This window comes from Python bivittatus, unplaced genomic scaffold (assembly GCF_059951505.1).
Source record: "Python bivittatus isolate LINGU-HERP-01145 unplaced genomic scaffold, Pbiv_v1 ctg000320_np1212, whole genome shotgun sequence".
In the NCBI taxonomy this organism is placed as follows: Eukaryota; Metazoa; Chordata; class Lepidosauria; order Squamata; family Pythonidae; genus Python; species Python bivittatus.
In genome coordinates, this window is record NW_028277052.1 from 13,538,603 (window position 1) to 13,554,637 (window position 16,035).

Sequence of the window (16,035 nt, forward strand, 5' to 3'; positions counted from 1 at the left end):
TTAATTGTTCTCCAGTGGATGGCCACTGAGAACATGTTTGGAAAAAGCATTCCAATTGAAATCACATCCAGAAGAACATTTCCAAAGCATTTTGCAATAAAAATATTTTGTAAAAAAGTTTAAATAGAGTTTTTCTTCCAGGACTGTCACATCAGAAAACCTAGTGGGGATAGAAATACCCCACAATTACTATTTTTAATCCAGTGTAGGCTATACTTTCCAGTGCCATTAATGATTCATTATTTTTAATTAAAAAAGAAGATATAAAATAGGGCACTGGTTTCCTCCTTAGGCTTTGAATGCAACTCTCTTATATATCTTAATTGTACTGCCAGAGAAATTCTAATTTAATGACTCTTCATGACATATGATATTTCATTATCATTTTATTGAGAAGTTTTCATAAAGAAAGTGGACCAAGACCAACTGTCAAAGTAATTGCTTTATGAACCTCTTGAGGGCTACTCTGAAGTGATGACTTTCCATTACTCTGTTCTTTATTTTTGATGGCAGACACTTGTAAGGATGGCTGATATCACTTAGGACATTAGAAATCTAGTTTATTTCTTGCTTTCAAGAATGCCTCAAGCAACTCAGCAGATATACTCAAATTGCCATTTCTATAGAATACTGCAACCATTCCATGTGATTTTCTTAGTCAGCTGCAACTTATATTACTTCTATGAACTACCTGTGCAACTACATCTGGAAAGAGTTGGAAAAACTTGAGGAGCTAAATACTGAAGCTCTGTTTGTTTTTTGGTTTAACGCAGTTGGCTTTGGAATTTAAAATTGTAAATGGTTTACATTTTTACAACTTCATGAACCGGTATAGAATTTTGATGTGTTTTTTTTTTTCCCCAGATCCCACCACCAGGGAAAAGAGAGAGAGGGGGGGGGGGGGTAAAACCTTCTTAATTACCATATTCAGGCTGTAAAACATTCCTCATTTGTTCTTCATCCAACTGGCTTTGGATACTAGATAAAACAGGAACTAATAAATAATCCCTAAATAGTCTTGAATACTAAGCATGTCTTCAGCATACATTGTAACCAGATTCTTGAAGTCTCTTCCTGCTTCTTCTTCTTCCACTTTCTCCTTCTCCTTCTTTTAGTGTAGGACCATTGTTCCTACATTCAGGAATTCTTTATCCACATTGCTCAATGCATAGGCACTCTGCTGACATTGCTTCCCAGATGAGTGAAAATGTTTGCAGCCAGGTCTGTAAAGCTTTGACACATAGAACTGTATGCATATATACACTTGAAGTTCATCAACACTTGATGAGTGCAGTGAAAGAAGTCAAATATAGATTTATTTATTAGACTTTTACCCCAATGCAATCTAAGAGGTGGCTTAGAAATTATATATAATTTGTTTAAATTTTAGGAGTCTTCCTCCTTTTAAATTAATGGCTATTTGGCAGATCATTATGTGGTGTTGAGAGTTAGTTGAAGTATATTTATATATGGTAGTCCCCAGGTTAAGAACACCCAGTTTAAGGATGACCCATAGTTAAGAACAGAGCCTATTGCAACAAAATTCGAGTTAAATACACAATAATTCAAGTTAAAGACACAATGGTTTGAGTTAATTACACAATACTACTTATACAGTATTATACAAATTTGACTTAAGGACAGACTTTGGGAATAGGACCTGTTCTTAAACTGGGGGTTATCTGTAGCAGCCCTTTCTAGCCTGGGAACTGTTGGTTCCACCTGACCACATTTAGCCCCTACACCATCCATGCCCTGAAGATGTTCTTCAGAGCTTTTGTTATCCTCAGGACTGTTCTATGGCCTGATTCTCACAATGATAATTTATTGAGTTGAACTAAGCACCAAATGTAATGGTAGTAGAATTCCTGGGACTGAGTGAGATTTAGCTTATCCTTGGAGCTCCTAGTGCTTGGGATGTTTGAATTGGAGAGAGGATGCTCCAGAGCTATGACATGAAGGGCATCTGCGCACATCCTTGCTCATTTAGCTTAATAGGTGAGATTGGGATCTTGTATCCAAATAATATCTAGTTACTTTTTTTCATACAACCTTCAATGAAAACACAATGATTCATAGGATCAGTGGATAATGGGAGGCCTACTTATGGCTAATCCATAACAAAATACCATTCAAAATGATCTTTGCTGTCTGTATTCCAGTTTTATGCAGGACCCTATGATGTAAGTAGGAATGCCATTCAGATTTGAACAACGATGGGCATTTTTAGTTAAAAAGAAATCCCAGAGCTATGTTCTCTTCCTAGACAATTGTCAATATTTTCCAGTTGAATTCACTCTAAATGACCTGCTTTATTTGTTACATCTCTTATTTGAAGCAGTTTTAATAAGGTTTGATTATACCTAACATCTGAAAGTAGCTCTGAGTGTAGTTACTTGATTCGACCAAATTAAATATGGATTATATGCTGCTTAATTATGGCACACCAAGTCCATCATACACTGGAATATAATTTTAAGCTCATAAACTCCTAGGCAACTAGAATTAGGATTTACAGTAGTACAGTTACCTAGCAGGTCCATAAAAGGAATGGAAACACATTGTGGATTTTTTTTTTCCTGGTATAAACTGATAGGAACTTCATAAGGATGTGGAAAAAAATAAATCAGAGGGTCTTGTGCTTTCCCCTTTTCCTGAGGTTCTTGTCTCCAAAGATAATGGATGTTGCTGCTATAGAGATAACATGTATTTAGGAAATAGGAAAACAGGATGATGTGTGCAGTCAATAACAAATATCAGAGACAAAGGTCAACCTAATACCTTTTTGTATGGTTCCAATAGCCCTTCAGATTATGTTGCCAAAATACTAGCACTGTGAATTTTTAATGTTTTAAAAACAAAATAATTTAAAAAACTATGTTAAGCCTCCATTAAATCTCCCCAATTCTAACTGCTACACTACATTGTTTGTCATAGATTAATAATCCAAATCTGACTACTCTTTTCTCATATTGAATAAATAAATCTTTTCCACATCTGATGTTGTTTAACATGCCTGTAATCTTCTTAAAGAGTGAATAAATTCTGCAATGCAAAGAAAGATGTCTAGGGTCATTTTTCTCACTTTTATTACAAAGAGTTCCCAGTTCTAATCTTAGAGAAAACAATCTTGAAATCAAGAAAAAAGAGTTTGAACTCTGGGAAAAGCATATGGATTGTAAGGGGAAGACTGAGGCCATGTTTCCAGTTGAAAAATATCAAATAACCAAGAGTGACTTTTCCATCATGCTCAGGAAAGCTACTGGCCATCAGAGCACAGGATACATGAATAAATGAATCAATGATGCCCATGACTGAGGATAGATAAATAAATCTTGATAAATCAGATAAATTACATCTTGAAGAATGAGACAAAACCATGAGTGAAACAAGAAAGTTAAGCATATTACTCTCAAGCTTTGATATCTCAAGTCTCAATGTGCCAAAAAACCTGAGTCCATCCATGATAGACCCCCCAAATCCCATGTGAAATCAAAAAGACTGTTCAGAATACTATCTTGGGATGTGTGTGGATCAGGGCACTTCTTTCTGAAATGGGAATTAAATAATAAATTAATAAATTGTAAGCAACTCATTGTCTGTATCTTTTGTTTCTTCCTAACAACTTAGCCCAATTAGAATCTGATAATTGCTGTCCATGGTCCTTAAACTAAGAAAGAGCAAAAGAAAGACATCAAACTGAACTGCAAAAATATTTACCTGCAATTGAATAATATCAAGATCAGAAAAAGATAGAAATTATCTTCAGGCAATTAATAAAGAACACATGGAGCACAAACAAGGATCCAAGCTCTGGCCCACCTTCTTCTCAAAGCTCTCCATGGAGTGTGCAGGTAGGTAAGATTGAAGAACAGCCACAGCAGGCATTCCACAAACACTATATTGTGTAGGTTATTTTAACAGAATCAAAGCCTTGACTGCCTACTTTTTAAGAACAACAAAGTCAAGGCAGGGCTGTTCTTCCTTAAGATTTCTACTTTCCCAGGGCTGAGCAATCATTTTCCCTGTCAGAGCTAAACTCCTCTACGCAGGAGTATTTGTGGTGTGCCTCATTTTATTCTTACAATAGTCTTGAGGTGCACATTTTTTTTTTAAAAAAAAATCCCTTGTGGCTTGTATATCAAAGTCAGTACTCCAGAAAATGGGAATAAGAGGGGAAACCCAACATTCTTGGGATTGTATTTTAATCCCAATTCATTTTATTACCTTAAATAAAAACTGTTGAGCTACCTCAGAAATGCAGAACTTGAGGCCGAGCACACATGCAGATCTCGGAAGATGAGACCTAAATAGGACTCAAAAAGTTAACTCAAAAAGTTATTACCCAATTATAACCTTTAAACTGAGATAACAGTGGGTGGGGGATGGCTGGGAATTTTTCAATAAATTACTGGAGGTAAACACATTCATTATATTTAATGAAAACTGAATGGACATTACTCTACTCCCTTATTTAATAATTACTTCAAACTTTAGACTATTAGAATTTGTAGTCCATTCATCCAAACATTCACCTTTTCAATTCTTGATGGTTATATGTATGGGGGTTTGTTGTATTTAGCTTATATATGTTCTGTTTTATCTGGTCACTAACTGAAAGAAATATCTAAATAGACATAGGAATGAAATGTAGTGGAATCAAGGTTAGTTTTATCCTAACCTCATCTATTTCTTTTTTAGTTTGGCTTCAACCACATCACTCAACAATCAGTTGAAGCATTCCCTAGATAAAGTTAGCATACCTGATCTAAGTGATCACTTATTGAACTTCAGATGGCCTACACATCATCTGGGGAATTTGTGGTATTTGCTTCCTGCAAAGTTCCTGTTAAGTACATTCATATGAATATTATTATAACCTTCCACACCACTGAGGGCGATAACTGCACATAACATATTAGTTTAGAATATTTATACTTTATTATCTAGAATTTGAGAAAGAATACAATATTATAACCCCAGCAAAGTAGGATGGACTTCATTATTGAAGCATAGAGTTTCTAGCAAATACAATGATTCTGTGATGGCTTAAAATTGTTTTTTCCCAAGTTTTGACCACTTTTCTCATTAAGACTCTGACATGAGTGTGAAGGGGAAAGGTGCATAAAGTCTCTATTGATTCTGAATGTTTTGTAAGATACAATGGAATCTGCTTTGATGAAAGTTTTGTTTGAAAAGTGGTATGTTAATAAATGAATCAAATCAATAAAATCATGGAAATTTTCCTCTTTTCCTCATTTTTCCTTTTCCTCCACAGTGCATATCTGTGATATTTCTGATGATATGCACTGTGAATTGTTTCTTCAAATCTTTGCCCAACCATGCATGAAAAACTGCAAACATTCCCACTGCTGTTTTCATCTTCACTAATAGCTAATGTAGCATGGAGGAACACCTCTTCAAATTGTATTGTTTACTTCCATTTGTTGCAGAGTCCAATAGGGAAGGTAGAGACAGCTGTAATATGATAATGTTGGTTTAAAAGCCTGAACAGAATTAATACAGTGACTTTGGCAGGAGAACATAAAGAGAATGTCAGCAGATCATTCTTTTCGAGAATTGTACCTAGAGGTTACCCCATAAACCAGGCTGGAGGGATGTGTCTATAGGCACTTTTAGGAGTTATCGTATAGTTGTTGTCACTCTGGGTAGTAATATAAGCATGGTTACTTCAACATCATTCATCTCTGCAATCACAAATTGGCTTTTTCATCTATCAATGGTTGTCTTTGTACAGATGCTCTCTTTGAATGAGCAGGGAAGCATGCAAAAACAAACAGAACAATCTTCTAGGATACTGTTCTGATTTTGAAAAGCTTCCCAATTCCTTCCCTGTCCACACCCCCCAAGCAATCATTTGGAGTTTGTTTGGCATTATGCTTCATAGCAATAATATCTCTAATGAGGTTCTTTATTTTCATAAGGGGAGAAATGCATTTAGCTGAGTTTAGCTTTCTGGTGCATTGGATTGTTTAAAGCTTTGAGAGCAAACACTGCCTCCTTGGCAGCTTATCAAATCAAGTGGATAGAAAGAAGCAGCTAAGAACCAATCGAGGGGAGAAGGGAAGGAGATTTTGGCTTCAATTAGTTGAGACGGGAACTGTCATCCATGTAGGGATGTTCAGATGTAAATTGACAGGCATGGTTGCCACTGGAGTGACAGGTAATGGGTTTCATACCTTGGGAAAACAATTTTAGTTCCATTGGTTCCGTTGGTTGGGTTTGTTATTGTTTTGCAATGTGAATGGTAGGCAACATGGTGTTTAATAGTCAGGGACATGGCAAGGGGAAAGATAAAGTTGTTAGTGTGATGCTCAACTAGATTCCAAAAATATGGAATTTGACATTTTAGGAAGAATTCAAGCTCTGTTGATCCAGGCAATTGACGAGGAGAATTGCCCTATATAGGTAGAAAGAAAACAACATTCCAGATGTTAAAGAATGGATTCAAGAAATGTGTTTTTTGTCCATTTTTGAGATGACCTTATATTGTTGAACAGAGAAGATGGAACATTATTTTTCTTTATGGTCTATATTTAACAATATGTTAAAGGATTGAGTTAATTGTATAATAATGTTGCATGAATCTTTTTCTTTTTAAACCTTTTGTTTATTTTATCACAAATACACACATCCTTTCTTGGCTTTTACTACTGCTGTTCTACTGTTTGCTAAAATTACTAATAAATGAAAATGCATGGTTGTTACGTTTGTTAATTAAGGTATTAAGGAAGTAAAGAAGGATTAATAAAGCATGATCTGAATGCCACATTTGATCTCCTTCTCCAGGAGACCCTCTCAAATCAGAAAACTGAAATTTGGAATCATAACTTTTTGCCTACTTCCCCAAAATAGGCACACTGATCTTTGGCTGCTTTGCATCACAAAGTATGCCCATGGGACTCAGAGATCAAAATTAAGAAGGTGCCACACTTGCTAGACATTTGCTATGCAACAACTCCAAAGAAGTTATTATAATTTTTTTTTTGACAGCACCACCTATCAGCCCAAGAACAATGGTGAGGCAGTCCAGTCCAGTATAGTTCCTTTATTAGCTTATACCCTAAAGACAGAATCTCGCCAGACTAAATCTATGTGGATTTAGCAACTAGTGGATATACCCCGTGAGACTCTAGGAGGGGCTAGCCTCAGCTGCTTCTTCTCACGGTCTTGCTGTGGGCTGAGAAAGTGCTTTCCCTGTACCCTCTCCTGGAATGTGCTCCCTCCCTCCTGATAGCCTTGATCTTCCATTCCAGTATCCTCCTCGCACATGCCTTCCATTACACCACCCCAATTACAGTATTAGTTGGGATGGATTGAGGTTCCCTCTGAGATTTGAATGCCCCCCACCCTACTGGTATTTTGAAGGACCCTGATGACATAGCTCTTCTCCCAGGCCTCTGGCCAGTGAAACTGTAGCCCCTTTTCTTCTTTTTCTTTGTTCCCATTGGGGTTTGTTTTCTCTGCCAACTTTGTTCTTTTGTTCTGTGTTGCTTTTGTGTTGTCTCCTTGTTATTAAATGCTTTTAATGATATGTGAACTACCCAGAGTTGCTGGGAGTTGAACAACATATAAATTTTAATGATGATGATGATGATTATGATGTCATCAGACCTGAACATTCTAATTTTACAAAAAAAAATAAATAAAACAACCTGCTTGGAACTGCCTATATCCTCAAACACTACTTTAATAATTCTTAGGTCCTTAGTTAGGAACTGAATTATTAAGTTTCCACCAGTCTTTGACTGTGAATCTAACTGTAGATTACCATAGCAACAACAACAACAACTTCTGCAGCCTAAAAACAAAGGAGAGGAGAGGAGAGGAGAGGAGAGGAGAGGAGAGGAGAGGAGAGGAAAGGAAAGGAAAGGAAAGGAAAGGAAAGGAAAGGAAAGGAAAGGAAAGGAAAGGAAAGGAAAGGAAAGGAAAGGAAAGGACACTCCTGGGTTATTATACCCAGTGTTATGATTTTTTTAAAAATGGTTATAAATTAATAAAGTGTCCCAGCAGGGCAAAAGTTGGCTGAACTCTGGAGTACAGAGAAAGCAATACCATATGAAAGACTGAGAGAAGCTGTCTAGAATCACAAAATAAGACAGCTGTTCATTTGAGGCACTGCATTTGCCTCTTGTCCTAGAAAGTGTCACATCATTCAACAATGTTGTGTGTCTGAGTGAAAGAGATAGAACAAGAGGGTCCTATTCCGAAAACAAAAATCAACATTGCTTATTGCTGGAACAATAAACATTGAAGCACATGCGTTTGGTAGGGTTACAGATGAGATCCTTGGAATATATACAGAGAATAATGGAAAGCAGAGGTCAGTAATTGATTTTTTTAAATTGACAATTAACCTGTCAAATAATAATCACATATTATGGTTACAATTCTAAATTTGTTTATCTGAGAGCTATTCCTGTCAAATTGGGAGAGTTTACTTCTGAGTGAGTGTTAAATCATTAGAAGAATCTCAGCAAACAAGGAGAATTTTCCCAAGTGCAGAAACCATTTTCTCTTGAGCAAAAGTTTTACCTGAAAAATTTAGGCCTGCAATTTGGGTGGGTCAGACATGTGAAATCATGGAATGTGATATGGCTGCAGAAGTGATTTAAAAAAAAAAAAATCCCCTTTTAACTAATTTATGCTGAATGTAATCAGAATCCCTTTAAAAAAAAAGTCTAAAGTTGAACTAAATTATTACTCCTATCATTTCTGTTAGATGGATCCTGTGCTGAATCAAAAGATGGGCTGATATTTGTACATAACTGTTCTTGTTTAAAAGAAATATTTCATCATGACCTAATACAGTAGTCAATTTATAATATTTAGTCAGCCCACATAATGATTAATCACATACACACTTTAGCTGAAAGTTCTGCTTTTGGATGTAATTAGAAGTAAATCAGGGAATGAAACCTCAAACCTTTTTGGCTACCCTTTGACAAATTGAGCAGGAGTTTGATAAAGTTTTTCTAACTAATTTATATATGAATGGACAAAAGAAGGTTAGCTTAAACAAATTAGTGTGAGAGTGGCCATTTTGAGGGTTGCCTTTCCCTTTTGGCATAATTCTTTAATCAGTTATGGGATCTCACCCTTGTTTGTGTGATAGCCACCAATGTCAAAGTAATTCCTTCCCCCAGCTTTCATCAAATTTTCAGTGCCACAATTACTTTTAACTCATGGCCACAGGCAAATCTTTCAACAGACAGTGTCGCAAATGGTGCAGAGAGAAGTCAAACCATCCTCTTTCAGCAGGCAAACAATGTTTGCTTGAATGAATCACTCAGATACGTAATGCCAGGAAATCACATCCATCTTGAGATCTGGAAGACTATCTACTCTCTTTCTCTTGCAGACCTGAGAAGGTCTGAAGAGCTTGATGAGATGAAGACTATTAGAGTAAATGGAGCAGGCATAAAGGACCATGAAGAAAAATACTTGTGAGAACTATGGAATGACAATGGTTGGAACATGAATGAACTATGTTAGTGCGATGCCAAATACAATTATTATGCTTTCCTGTGTAGTCTGACAGAAAATAGATTACTCTGCCCTTTTTTCCCCTAGAGAAGAATACTTTCTTAGCAAAATACTTTTATGAGTGAGAGTAGTATGTCAGATTATCTTGCATCTCATTCTACCATCATCTCTCCAGCTGTCTGCAGTCTCCTAGGCTTCCTAACATCAATTAAACCTCAAGAGGAGAACTCAGGAGGAATTTTTTCTTTCCCCAACAGAAAAAATGGTTATCCAAAGAACTTCCCAATTATCTGTATAGGTTAAAAAGAAAATCAGCAACCTGTACAACTTCATAACAATAACCGTAGTTTAAAAACAGTATCGAGTGAACTTCTAAAACAAACCAACTTTGGGAATGTTTAGTAAAAAGTGAAAGAATTTTATGATTTTTTTAAAAAGTCAGGGTAAAGGACAACTGAGAAGTAAGTATAGGATTTTTGCTTTTATTTTTTTCCTACTAAGTCTGTCACTCATAATTCTCAAGACTGATAACAATTTATTTAGTTTTGTTCCAGAATTTGTAGTTATCATTAGGTTTCACAAAACCAAGAGAATGATTAGGCAATAGGTTATGGAAATAAATCTACAGAAGGCTTTAAATCTAATTTCTAGTTACCATAATCTTGAAGTCATTAGGAAATTGCACTGTAAGGATTACATTTTAAATCTCATTGTCCCTAACCAGAAAAAGGTCTTCACTATTTTAATGTTCTTCTATTAGTTCTATTTGCAGGTAGATTTTAAGTACATCTGCTTGTGTGACTTGGGGGAGTCAGAACCAATGGCCCATACATTGTTTTATTTTTCTTCTAGCAAGGAATCCTATTTGGAATGTTTTGCTCCCTTTTTAGCAAAGATTCCAGGCAAAACTGAAGAATTTTATCTCCCTTTCTTTTATCTGATCTCAGAAAAGTTCTCAGCTAGGCCACTGTTTTGCACCAGGGCCTGTCACATTTGGCAAATGATTATGATGCTGTTATAACTTAGCTTGATTATTTTAATTAAAGTTAATGTAGGGAATGTATTACCAAAATTTGTATGTGTAAATTTTACATCTTTTTTGTTGTTGTTCTGCATCTCTGATTAATGATTATACTAATTGTTGACTGTTGACTTTTAAACCATCTTAACATATTGTAGAAAAGCAGGAACCTCTTTATAAGGGAAGAAAAAAAAATCAGGAATTGGAATCAACAGCTTTTCTCAGCTCAAGCAAGTTTAAATGGAAATGACAAGGTCACTTAATTTTCCTTGGTCTTGAAGCCAATGAACATGCAATTATTTATTTTGAAGCCACCAGTTTAAGTCAATGGAAATGTCTTCTTCTTCTTCCTCCTCCTCCTTCTTCTTGATCTGATGGGCCATGGAGAATCTATTTCCCTATTTTACTTGACTGACATCTACATTTAGCAACTGTTAAGAAATATTTAAACCTAATCTGGTGGTTTCTCCATGTAAAAGAGTCATATGAAAGTGGCCCTCTCTAAATAGCCATACAGTTTAAGATCAGGGTTGAGCCATGTCTGGACAATGTGACCTCCATCAGTCTTGACTTTGTGGCAGGTAGGCCAATTCAGCATGGCTAGACCCAAAAGCATTATTATTTTATTTCTCCATGAATCCCAAGGCATTTATATGACATGGCAGGTGGAGAAATCAAAATGGTGTACTGACATGTCTTGCTCTGAAATTCATGGCAGTGCTAAAACAAAATAAACAAAGGAGACTCCACTATGGGGAGTACAGCAATTGGGCTTTGGCCTTTACTTGACCACATCACAAGCTGACATTTGGCCTAAGTTGACATGACATTCCCAAATAGTGGCATTTGAAAGAACACTCTAGAGAACAGTAAAAGAAACTGAGACATAGCAAGGGGTGTGTGTGCTTTGGGCAAGTTTTACTCTTTATTTAAAATATTATCTCCCACTGGAGTTCATTTTCATTTCCAAGATGGCTTAAAAGCTACCATATTCCATGCTTCACCCAAACAACAGAAAAGTTAATTGATAGATACTTCTTACACCCTTATGACCTATAGCTACATTATTTTTTTAACAATATTCATAGGCTGCCCCAATCTAAGTGATTTCAGATGCACAAGCGATAGATACAACTAGTGATCAAATTATTGCCAGGAAGCTCCTCAAGTTTTCTTCATGTTAACATTACACCATTGTAATTTTCTTGTTGCATAGGTGTAGCCTGAGTAAATCCTGTAGCATATTTGATTTAATGTTGTCTTTTAGCCAAAATTATTTGTCTATATGTAGTTTTCCTAATTATCCTGATATTGTCCATTTCTTTTTGGATATTTTGGATAATTGAGTGCCAATTATCTTGTGCTGGTTGATGACCGCAATAAAGTTATTGTATTATATTGTAACATTACACCAGGTTCTGGAGTTCCAGATTACTCCTAAATCCAAGGAATAAAAAGACCTCAGGGCTTGATCCAAAATACTGGCAGCAGAAAGCAATCTAGCTTGCTCCCTTCATCATGGAGGCAATTCTGAAGAAGAGGAAGATGTTGTTCCACAGTCTGGTGTCCTTCAGGTATCACTAGGTGATTAATCCTTTGATGTGACAGCCAAAAGCCACCTCTGAAAATAGTGGTATTCGCTCAAAAAAAAAAAAAAAAACCCAGTTGTTTTGGGAAAGCCAATGGGCACCTTACTAGCCTTATATCACTCTTGCTGTCAGCATAGCTCCTCAAACAGAGGTTTCTTGTAGCAACCAGCTCTCAGGCCTGAGAAAGTCTTCTGCCTCTGTCTACAGGAAACTATTTGTCATCTGGCTGGTTTATAGTGGCTAGAAAGATGAACAGTTAAATGTGATATAAAGCAGCTTTGTATATAACTTTAGCACCCTTCATTGTCATCATCTCATTAGCACATTGGATGAAGAGGCATTTAGTACAAATCCCAGGAATTGCTTTATTACTGAAGTAATACAAACTCAGAAACTAACCCCCTGCTGCCTTCTTTGCTATTGATCATTTTTACTCAGTGGGATTCAACTGAGCTGTTTGTTTGTTTTTGTTTTTTTTTAATAAAAGGAACAAAATCCCTCTCATACTCCAGACTGAGAACCTTTCAACCTGCTCCAGGTTAATTGCTGCTGATTGTGCCACACACATTGTAAAGCTTTCATATTTGGCATTTTTACTCAGATAGGCCCGTAGGAAAGTCATTTTGTAAAGCATAAAGCTGGAGCATTGCAACCTCAAAAGATATCACTTTTGGAAAATGAATCTCTTTCTCCCTTCCTCTTCTTCTCTCTCACACATACATGCACAACACTGGAGATAATTTTTTTCCTTGCACAAATAAGAAAATGACAGCATTTTCTGCCTTAACCTCTTCAGTTATGGTTGCTAAGTAACAATGGCATACTAGCTAGTATTTGCAGCACTGCTCGGTCTAAAGGCCTGACAGTTTGATTAATTCTCCAGGGTATCAAACCTGTGCTGTGAATATTTAAAGTAGCTCAGCATTTATGCTGGAAGCTGTTTGCTATTGTCTATGATTTATATAGTGCATTTATAATTAAAGGTGTCATCAAGACCTGGAAAACTCACATAATTGGGAAGAGGGGGGACTAAGTTGGCTGTTTTACTAACCTTTTATGATACCCTCCCCTTCTGTTTCAAAACATGGGAATGTGCATTTTCTCAACTGGCTATATATCGAACTGAATGGTTGTCTGTCAAAGGGGGGGGGGTCAACAGCATCAAAATGGTGGGTGCAAGTGGGAAAATCAAAACCTTATTCGTTTTTATGAAAATGGGCAGGGGGCCTTCAATTGCCCAGTCATGCCTGCTCCTTTGATGCTGTTGACCCCCCTTATGTATCTGTGCATCTATAGCTATCTGCTGTATATGTATACTACCACGTTTCTCAAGAATTTGTGGAAGTGTATAATTAAATTGAACATATTTAAAATATAACCAAGAATCCCCTCTAAAAAATCTCTAACAGCTCCTTAAGTCTCACTAACTTACAAAACACTAATATTTTGCTTAAAAAAAAAAACATTTTATTGATATATCATGGAAAGAAAGGTCTGCATTGATTGCAGCTGTGAAACATCAACTATATATCATAGAAAATAAATGTGAAAAGTATCCTATGTTGTTGTTTAAAGAAGATTTGGAAACTGTTTCTCATTCACTAGGCAGTGGCAACATAATTAATTAAGATGGGGAATGATGGCCATATGGTGCTGGCTCTGAACCCATTTCTGAGCCCAACTCTAACCCTAAGGATGTTGTCTTGGAACTTGGTTTCAGTGGGGAGGGAAAGCCAATCAGTGCCTCTCCTCAAAGCATATGCCACAATTGCCTTCTGTTTATGAATATCTGATTTTGGGGGGTGGGGGGTGGCAGAGCCCCTTGTAGACAGAGAGGTGAGGAGCTGGCTAGCAAGTAAGAGAATGCAAACCCTGGACTCTCCAAGATGTTGAGAACCTGCTGAAGTGTCTTCTCCCCAGTCCCTTGAGCATTCAGGGACAGGGTTGAAAACAAAAACAGACTCTTGGAGCCTCAGCAGTCCAAACCAAGAACTCAAAGTAACATTCCAAGTAAAAGGTCTAACCAAGCTAGTTAGAGATCTGGCAGCAACAGTTTGAGCCTTGTTCTCCTGCTGTTGCACCAACAGACCCAATAAGCTTTCCAGCCTCAGCTGTGGGCATATAAGCAACTCCTTCCTTGGGTAGTCCCTGGCTCCTTCCTTTCCTGTGAGGAAGGCTTTCCAGCTCTCTTCTCTGCCTGGTCAATGAGCTGAGTTCTGGCCAGGCACCACAGAAGAGGTGTGTGTTTTATATAGGCCTGGGTAATGCAGCAGGTGTTATCTCTGCAGTCTTCTCTTTGTCACTCTCTGGCATCTACCATGTCCCTTAACTTTCTTCTCCAACTCCCCACCACCTGTTCCTTCATCAGAATAGGGCTCAACAGGCACTAAGTCTGCAGATACTCATATTCTGCTGCTGGGGTTACTGAAAATGGGTTTTTCCTTTGCTCTGAGGAAGACTTTCCAGCTTGAGGAACCAGGTCTCTTCTCTGCCTGGTCAATGAGCTGAGTCCTGGCCAGGCACTGTAGAAAAAGTGTGTGCTCTGAGGAAGCCTTTCCAGCTTAAGAACCAGCTCTCTTCTCTGACTGGGCAATTGTGAAGGCATTTAAAGTATTTCACATCCCCAATTTTTCCCTTCAGTATAGACACACACAGAGTGCACGTCATTTTTTTCTGTGAAGTTATCAGCTAACCAAACGACTAACCAATACTACAGACTATAGTCGTTTTCAGAATTAACCTACTGAATTAAAAAAAGGAAAAAAAAGTATGACAGATGTTATCCAAGAGCACAGTTGGTTCTACAAATGTCTGTAATAAACATAACATTTTTTTAAAAAATAGGGACTCCGACTTATGAACTTATGAACTCTCTATTTTAGCCACAGATACATTTTGTCTCATTTCTAACCTAGATTTGGCATTTGGATTACATGCCAGCTTTAGAACATAAAAGGGAGTGGGAAAAAGTGTCTGAATTAGAGGGATTTTCCAACATGATTTGTGTTGTTGTTGTTCCTGCTCTAAAGTTGGAGCTTTTTCCCTTCATAGTGAAGACCTGAATAAACTTAGGATGCCAGAATCATCCTTCCAGGAGCCTCCTTAAAAATGTTCAGGATTGCACATCTGAAGTTCACGCCCTTGCTTTTGCTACATGTTCACTTACCAACCATCTCAGAAACTTTTTTGCGACGGTAGATCTGTTCTTAAGAAAAATCAGGTATAGCATCTCAGAGCCAAACTAAGTCTTAAATACATATTTGCACTGAGCGCCCAAGATTTTTTAAATCCAAATCTTGGAAGCAAAGCAGGCAATGAGAAGAAATATAGCATGCTGGCAGAGGAGCTTTCCTCTTAGTAGAAGTACAATAGCAGCTTCAGAGGCACAACTTCCATTAAAACTTCTAGGAAGAAAAGCTTTAGTCCCCCCCCCTTTTTTTTTAAAGTAAACTGAGATTCTGCTAAGTATTATCATCCCACTGGACTCCATAATCTGGACTCCAAAGGACTCCAGGACTGAGTAAGCAGCATAAGCTATAAAAGCACCAGCCTGCTGTTTGGTTAAGTCTCCAGTAAAATCATTTCCATAAGTGGTAGTAGGAAGCATCTGAATCAGTCAGGTTGCTTATCTCTCCTTCAGTGCCCTCGGTGGTTACATACCCCAAAATATAGCATCCCATTGATTTTGATATCCGCTATTCACTCTTTGCAAAATTATTTTCTTTACAATGAGACAAGACACAGCTGATTTTGGACTGAGTAGCTGGCTAGGAATGCTTTTTCAGCATGCACTTGTTCTCTCTGACTTGGAAGGAAAATGGAAAAGAGGAAGAAGAAGATTGTTGTCGTGTCAGAAAATCGAGGAAGGAGACACCTTGCGCATGACAGCCATGGCATCGCTGATCCTACTGCTTTAAA

At 37.2% G+C, this 16,035-nt stretch overlaps 1 protein-coding gene across 1 annotated transcript in view; it reads left to right on the forward strand.

The window, feature by feature from the left end:
* Positions 1-16,035, forward strand: part of UNC5D (unc-5 netrin receptor D) — a 417,169-nt gene that overhangs the window by 370,113 nt on the left and 31,021 nt on the right. The gene's annotated exons all lie outside the window — the stretch shown is intronic.